This window comes from Zeugodacus cucurbitae, chromosome 2 (assembly GCF_028554725.1).
Source record: "Zeugodacus cucurbitae isolate PBARC_wt_2022May chromosome 2, idZeuCucr1.2, whole genome shotgun sequence".
NCBI classification, from domain to species: domain Eukaryota; kingdom Metazoa; phylum Arthropoda; class Insecta; order Diptera; family Tephritidae; genus Zeugodacus; species Zeugodacus cucurbitae.
In genome coordinates, this window is record NC_071667.1 from 18594271 (window position 1) to 18603200 (window position 8930).

Sequence of the window (8930 nt, forward strand, 5' to 3'; positions counted from 1 at the left end):
GCCATTCCTATTGAAGTGTCGCTCTTGCGACACGCGTTTGTGAAAAATTTATGATAACTTGTAGTTAATACATTAAATTAATGGAAAAATTAAATATTTGTGTTAAATATTGTTGGCGTGAGTGTTTTGAGTGAAAATATTATTATAGCTTGTGTTTCATTTAATAATTTTTCTAAGGAGCTATTGTGAGTGCTCAACGCAGGCATAGAATAAAGGAGACGTCAGCACATTTGTGTGAACAAATATTTAAAAGAAAGAGTTTTGCGAATAAGTGATGTTCCAGGCGATGATATGCAATATTAGAGCAAAGGTGAGTCTTCTTTCCTTAAAATTTTACACATAAGATACTCGTCTGTAAATGCTCCGAATGCACCTTGCCGCAGAAGTGTGTTAGCGGCAGCGCTGTCTCGGTGTTGTAGTAGTGGCCTTTAAAACTGTGTTGCTTGTTCATGCAACATTTTAAAACCATGGAACATTTATTGCTTAGGACTGCATATTTTAATTGCATGGTATTTGATCATGTTTTACGAAGTTTTAGTGACATTGTGATCATTTGAATAACTAATTAAATGCAATTACTTTAATTAATTAAACTACTAGAAATAAATAGCGCTTAAGTAAGTCGGTCGCAATTGAACATTAAAATATGCATACTTTATATTTGAATCTTAATAGTCGGGCTACATGGTTGTCATTAGAATTATTTATTCAGCAAATGTATAGCAAAATTTCGGTCTATTCTACGGACATGTTGTTTTTCTCGCTTTACTCTCAATACATGCCATTTAACTTCATTGTAGTCATATTATTAGATAATTACATTAATTGGTAAAATGTATATTAAGTATATTATTATTTGTGTGGTGTACTCGTAATTAATTATGGTTGTTCTTATTAATTTATGAATATAATGAATTCAGTTTCTTGTAAACATATTATATGCAGTTTGCATTCAAAGTCTTATGTACAGTTATGCTAGTCAATTGAAATACTGAAAGTTAATTTTTCCAATATTCCCAAAATTCTTTTTACAGTAAAAGAAGCTTAGAAGTTAAATATGATAAATGCAGAATGAAGTATTCAAAACCACTTATTTCACTTACCAAGAGGTGCTGAACTAAAGGCACCTTTTACGTATATCTATATATAGTCGAAGTGGTCCAAATTATACATTTTCTCTTTCGCCGTAAAAACTAATTTTATATTTATGTCTTCTAGAGGAAAATGCGTACAAACACATATATATGTAACTGCATTGCTAATATTTTAATGGCATTAAAATTTAATATGCATTAAAACAGAAATTATTAAATAAAATTACAATACTATTTCCTAACTTGTGCAGCTATGTATGTGAAACAGTGCGTATGAGCAACACAACATTAATTGTGCTCTGCTCAGTTAATGCATGACTTTTTAAAACTTAAAAATGACAATTAGTGTAAATACACTTGTACATAAGTATTCATGTACATATAATAATGGAGGTAAAATCCTATTTCATGCTAATTTTGTTTTTATTTGGCGGCAAGGAAGCAGAATTTAATTTTAATGAAAATAAATGCACATATTGTAAGAAAATGATATTTAGGAATGCCGAAAGTTACACTTCAACAAAGCTTTGTTTTATTTCCACCGATATTTTTATTTTAATATTTTAAACAAGAAGGTATATTCTTCAAAATAAGCTCATTGCTTTAGTGAAATCCTATCTATATCACTCATTTTATTCTTGAGTTATTAACAAGATTACAGAAGCTAATTTAAATAAATAAATTTGCACATTTGTACCTCAATCTTTTCAACGATATACTTACATATACTGTACTAGCCGGCGCTTATTTAATTTCCTAGCAGCAAATCGTTAGCTTTCATGTTCATGCTTATTATCAGCAGGGCATCTCAGTTGGATTAGTTTTGATTTCTCTTCTGCTACCAACGCTTCTCGCAATAATCTTCCATAACATATGTAAAAATCAATGTTTGTACATATCTATGTGATAGCAGCATTAATATTGCGAATGTGCTATTAACGAGTCATGTTCAAAAAATAACAAGACTTTTCGTTTTTTGAAAAAAAAGTATTTTTTCATTATTCATTATACTTCGTTTACTGTTTCCACCTTAAAAATAGTCCCCATTTGATTATATTAACTTATTCCAGCGCTTTTTCCGATCGGCGAAACACTTCTCAATCTCGATTTTGAGGCTTCCAGTTGACTATCTATCAAAATATATGAAAATAACTTTCAATCCACAAAGTTATTCTCTTGTATATATGTAAAGGGTTTAAACAAACATTTCAAAAGTTATAAGCTTTTACACACTTATACACATTCTCCTATTGAGATGTATGTACTTTATCGTTTCTTTGCATAGATTTTAAAAAAGTAAAATGAAGAAATAGCGAAGATACGCACCCGCCTCTGTGCAGCAAAGAATGCCTCTCAACAAACACAAGGAAGGTTCGACGTCGAAAAGCTGCAATCGCAACAGACAGCCACGAAATACTCTACCTCGGTATAAGGGAACTGTGGAACGGCATCTCAAACTCACTGCGTACCGCTGCAGCTGAAACAATTGGTTATCGGCAACGACAAAAACAAGCTGGTACGATGAGGAGTGCCGTCTCGCAGCGGAGAGAAAACAGACTGCCTACCTCGCAACGTTGCAAACGACCACAACACGTGCGGGATGGGATAGATACCGAGAGCTGAAGAGGGAAGCGAGACGCATCTGCAGACAAAAAAAGAAAGAGGCCGAAATGCGTGAGTACGAAGAGTTTGAGAAGCTGGCAGACAGAAGGAATGCTCGAAAATTTTATGAAAAAATGAAGCGACTTAACGAAGGTTTCAAGACCGGAGCATCCTCATGTAGAGACCAAGGTGGTAATCTGGTAACCGATGTCCAGGGCATACTGGGATTATGGAGGGAACACTTCTCCGACCTGCTGAATGGCAGTGAGAGTACAACACCAGGAGATGGCGAACCCGATCCCCCAATCGAAGACGATGGATGTTCCATTACCCGACCATGATGAAATTCGAATAGCAATTACCCGCTTGAAGAACAACAAAGCAGCGGGGGGCCGATAGATTACCGGCAGAACTATTCAAATACGGCGGCGAAGAACTGATAAGGTGCATGCATCAGCTTCTTTGCAGAACATGGTCGGAAGAAAGCATGCCTGACGATTGGAATCTCAGTGTGCTCTGCCCAATCCATAAAAAGGGAGATCCCACAATCTGCGCCAATTACCGTGGGATCAGCCTCCTAAATATCGCGTACAAGGTTCTAACGAGCGTACTGTGTGAAAGACTAAAGCCCACCGTCAACAAACTGATTGGACCTTATCTGTGTGGCTTTAGACCTGGAAAATCGACAACTGACCAGATATTCACCATGCGCCAAATTTTGGAGAAGACCCGTGAAAAGAGGATCGACACACACCATCTCTTTGTCGATTTTAAAGCTGCTTTAGACAGCACGAAAAGGAGCTGCCTTTATGCCGCAATATCTGAATTTGGTATCCCTGCAAAACTAATACGGCTGTGTAAGTTGACGTTGGGCAACACCAAAAGCTTCGTCATGATTAGGAAGGACCTCTCCGAGCCGTTCGATACCAAACGAGGTTTTAGGCAACGTGACTCACTATCGTGCGACTTCTTTGACCTGATGCTGGAAAAAATTATAAGAGCTGCAGAGCTAAACCGAGAAGGTACAATATTCTACAAGAGTGTATAGCTCCTGGCGTACGCCGATGATATTGATATCATCGGAAGCAACAACCGCGCGGTTTGTTCTGCTTTTTCCCGTATGGATAAGGAGGCGAAGCGAATGGGTCTGGAGGTGAATGAGGACAAGACGAAATATCTCCTGTCATCAAGCAAACAGTCGGCGCATTCGCGTCTTGGCTCCCACGTCACTGTTGACAGTCATAACTTCGAGGTCGTAGATAATTTCGTATACCTGGGAACCAGCATCAACAACACGAACAATGTCAGCCTCGAAATCCAGCGCAGAATAAGTCTTGCCAACAGGTGCTACTTTGGACTGAGTAGGCAATTGAACAGTAAAGTCCTCACTCGACGAACCAAAATCAAGCTCTACAAGTCGCTTATCATTCCCGTCCTGCTCTACGGTGCAGAAGCTTGGACGATGTCAACATCAGATGAGACGACACTAGGGGTTTTCGAGAGGAAAATTTTGCGCAAGATTTATGGTCCTCAGAACATTGGCAACGGCGAATACCGCAGACGATGGAACGATGAGCTGTACGAGTTATACGACGACATTGACATAGTTCAGCGAATAAAAAAACAGCGGCTACGCTGGCTAGGTAATGTTGTCCGAATGGACGAAAACACTCCAGCCCTGAAAGTGTTCGATGCAGTACCCGCCGGAGGAAGCCGAGGAAGGGGAAGGCCTCCACTCCGTTGGAGGGACCAGGTGGAGAGCGACCTGGTTACACTTGGGATCTCCAACTGGCGCCGAACTGCGAAGGAGAGAGAGAGAGGTGGCGCACTATCGTCGATTCGGCTATAACCGGCTAAACGGTTGCAACGCCAATTACATACATACAAAATGAAGAAAATTCGAACATGAAATTATGTTTTATTTGCAATGAGCTAAAAATTGTTTACGTCTTCTAAACTGTGGTGTCCGTTGTCTTTCTCTTTGATTATAAAGGCTTTGGAAACGCTCAGAGATCGACGCCTTAGTGCGAGCTCGCATATTTCTAATAATTTGTTCTTCAAGACGCTCCGTACTCGACACACAAGCGCATACTTGGGAGGTTTTAAATTTTTGTTCAGCAAGCAGCTGCGTGCGCTCGTTACTCGACTCACTGGCATGCGAAGAGAATAACTTGCAAGAAGATTTTCAGTTTCATTAAGATTGTCCATCCCAGAATATTTTTGATATCCTCACCTGGGAACTATTTCCAGAAAGTTGAGATTCTATCAATAAATACAGCCTATGTTACTCGAGGTGAACGTAGCTTTCCAATGGTGAAAGACTTTTTGAAATCGACACAGTAGTTTTTGAGTTTATTCGTTACAAACATACATACAAATCTTTCCTCTTTATGATAGTAGTATAGATATAATATTAATAATTATAAATAAAAACATATGTATATGTATGAGTATATCTGAGAACACTCAAACATATTTCTGCACATTTAACTTCAATCAAAATCAAACTTCCGTTGAAACCGCGCGGAAGTAGAAGTAGCGTTAGCATTTCGTAAATATTCACCACCTCGGTACTTTGACTGGCAGCAGCTTTACGATATGGAAAATTGCGCAAAATTTTATTAGCGACCATGCGCTTTTATACTCGCTTTGTCGCGGAGTTTTTTCGAATATTGTTGTACGGTTTCCAACCCAATTTCATCGGCAGTTATCACAATTTTTTCCAACTGTTCCCCTATTTTTTTGTTTTTGAAGTTTCTACCAATTCTCTGCACTTACTAGGAATTTTTTCCGTAAATTTGATTTCCATGCAAATTTAACGGGTTCTTTTGCCCCCCTCCCTGTTTCCTCGTTTCGACATCTGCGAATTGGCGCGAGTATTTTCCATTCCGGCAAAAACTCATAATACACCCGAAAAAAAACAAATGAAAAAACCTACAAATAAAAGCAAATGAAAGTGGAGAATGGGGTAAAATATTAGTAGTGCCATAAGTAAAAAGCATATGTGGGCATGCTCTGGACGGTGGTGTACCACTAGATGGGTGTGGGTGTGTCTGTTGGGGAATGCATTGCGGCTTTCACCAGCAGTAGTTAGTAAATGTTAAACGACAGCAAATTGGCTGGGATTCAAAAGTAATATACTCACTGCTGTTGTTGTTGTTGTAGTAGTTGGTGCGATTTTATTTTTTTCTGTTTGTGTTCCCGGCATTCTTCAATTGTGCGAGTTGGCGGAATTAAATCGCGCTGTCACTTATGGCTCATAAATGTAGAAGCCTCATGGTAGCGTCATCTGTGGTTTGTAATTTGATATATAGGGATGCAAACATCGTGAAATGAAACATCGATGGTTCGATATATCGATGTTTCTTCAAAACCCATCGAAATCAAAAACATCGGCCATTAAAACATCGATACATCGAAACATCGATGTATTTTTGAACTTTTTTAAGTTATTTTAAGAAGCAGAAGCACAAATAAATGAAATGAAGTACGTCTTAAGTTGATACCTTTTATTTTAATTAGCATTATATGTCTGGTAAAGTTTTTTCTCAATAAATAACAGAATTTCAAAACAACGGCATGGAAAGTTTTTTCACTGTCATTTCTTTTTTACTTCTGCGTGATAGTTGCCGGTCGTTTACTCGGCACTGAAGTGACAACAATGAGTAAATATTAATAAGCCTATTTATACAAATCCGGAAACACAGCATTTATGTCAACCCAAACTCTATGGGCTTCTGATTGGTAGGGGTAACAGCCGAGATACACTTTCTCTTCAACCTTCCGTCCCTGTAAATGTAGATAAATTTGACAGCTTACATTTCACCTTTTGGTGGACCAAATATTTATTCTGGTTTCAAATATCAAACGAGTATTCTGTTTCACACTCATCCGAAGATTCCGTTGTATCTGCGCGATTCTTTGATTTTTTTATGAAAAAAAAAGTATTTATTTTACCCATAGCAGCTTTAAAATGCAGTAATTTGAATCTCTGATCTAACGCAGTAGCCTACGCCAGAATTAAATTGAATAAATATATCATAAAAGTGTGGAAAGTGACACACTTAATTTGCCCAACTATTTTCTTATTACAGCTACCGAAATTATTGCAATAAAGAAATTCGAAACGCAAACAGAAATGTTGAAATGGGGACCACACTCAGTTCAAAACTAAGATTTTTGCCCATAGTAAGATAATCACCAATCTCCTTATGGATTTTACAGATTTTTTATGTCAATCAGAAGTTCTAAAATCAATAATATTAGAATCAGATTTAATATTGTTGTTTTATATAATTTTTCCATGGGTATTTGACTTAGATATATTATAAAGTGGGCGGTTTAGTAGGCCGATTTTGCTCATGGACCAATTTTCATTGGTCGATTAGTTTTTGAAATATGAAATTTCACTTAAAGTTGGGCGTCTCAGGAAATAACCTCAAATTAATCCTTTTTCTGCTATCAACTTACATCGCATTAAGTAATAAATAACGGTGCATAATAAACATCATATACATACATACATACATACAATACCCATGCGCATCTTCAAAATTTTAAAACACAGTTTAATAATCTCTTACCAAACCACTCAACGGCTGGCGACTTCTTTTCAATTGCAGTCGTCGCCTATATAAAATTTTCAGTCATCATTGTCTGCCTTTAAACAATTAAGTACGCGGCCCAAAAGTCTCAGTGCTCGACTACAGTGCTGTGCGTTCTCTGTGTGTTTTTGTGGTCATATCTGCAGCATTCGCCTTGGTCTATGATTAATTTTCACGCTGCGAGTCTGTTAGTCTCTCTTCATTTGCTTCACTTCGCCGTTTTATGCAATGCCGGCGAGTTATCTTGCCAGCATGCATCTCGCCGGTCTAAGATAGTTAATGTCACACTTTACTGCTTTTGATGAGTCATTCTTAATTCTCTTGACTACAGCATTAATGCGTATTTTGGATTTAGCTTTTGTGTGTTTTTTCTGTCTGCATCTGATTTATTGCTAGCCAAGAGACTGTGCGGCAATATGGAAATATGATCAAATTGGCGTGGTGGTGGTAAAGGCAGAATGGATTGCATTTCTTTTATTCGAAGTGTTTGTTGCACAATACTTATATATTCTCATTAAAATGAGGTGGGCAGACTATTTCGGTTGCTCAAAGTTCCAGAGTATTCGTTAATGTGTAGAAAAGATATTAAAATTTATTAGTCTTAATGAAGATATTTAATATATTAAATTCAGATAGATATCGCGCTAATATTATTACTCTTATTGATTTAAAAAATATTCCGTTTAACGAACATGAGTCTAGCGCATACACTGGAGAACGACGAAAGCACTATCTTTCTGCGGTGCCCAATGTTCCAAGCTTATTTCTTGATAAGACTCAAATAATATTTAGAGAAAAAGAAGATTTTAGTAAGTGTGTAAAATATAGAAATCACAATTAAAAATTTACTACAAAAAATTAAATTAAAATAAATCGATTTAAAATTTATGGATGGGACTTATTGAAAAACAAACCACAACCAAGGAATTAATTTTACTCGACTAATAAAGAAAATGTTCTAGAAATTATTGGGGGTGATTGTCGTGACAATGATAATAATAAGAATAAATAAATACCCATAAAGCTCGTTACTGATATGTGTTTACGTTTACCAGAAAAAAGTGTTCCCACAGTAGAATCAACCATTCAGTGAAGTGCGTGAGTTTATAAAAAGTTGGTGTGAAACTATAAGATGAAATCGAAACGTAAGTCATCGCTAATCCGAATGTTTCATCAGATTGTGTCTCAGATTTGTATAAAAAATGGAAAATGGGTGTGGCCTCGACCACTTTTCGATAAAAATAATCATATCTCAGGAATATAACATTTTCGTAACACCCTAATATTACCAAAGAAAATACGAAAGGGTGTATGTGATGAAGACGTTTATTTTTATCGCGCCATACTATTACCCTTCTATCACTATATTTAATATTAAATTTCGATTAATCTGTGAATATTACACGTTACCAGAATCGAAAATTTTTATTTTTGAACATTCTAGCTAATTTTAACCATTTCATTCTGTTGCCCCCCTAGCATGGTGGACTTTCCCTTGTTTTGGGGATGTTATGCTGCAGCTGGAGTAGGAAAACTTGCTCCAATCACCGGAATAATGAATGCCAAGAAATACACTGATATTCTAAGAAACAAATTTAACCAAAGTGCAAATAGACTTGGATTGGGGGGT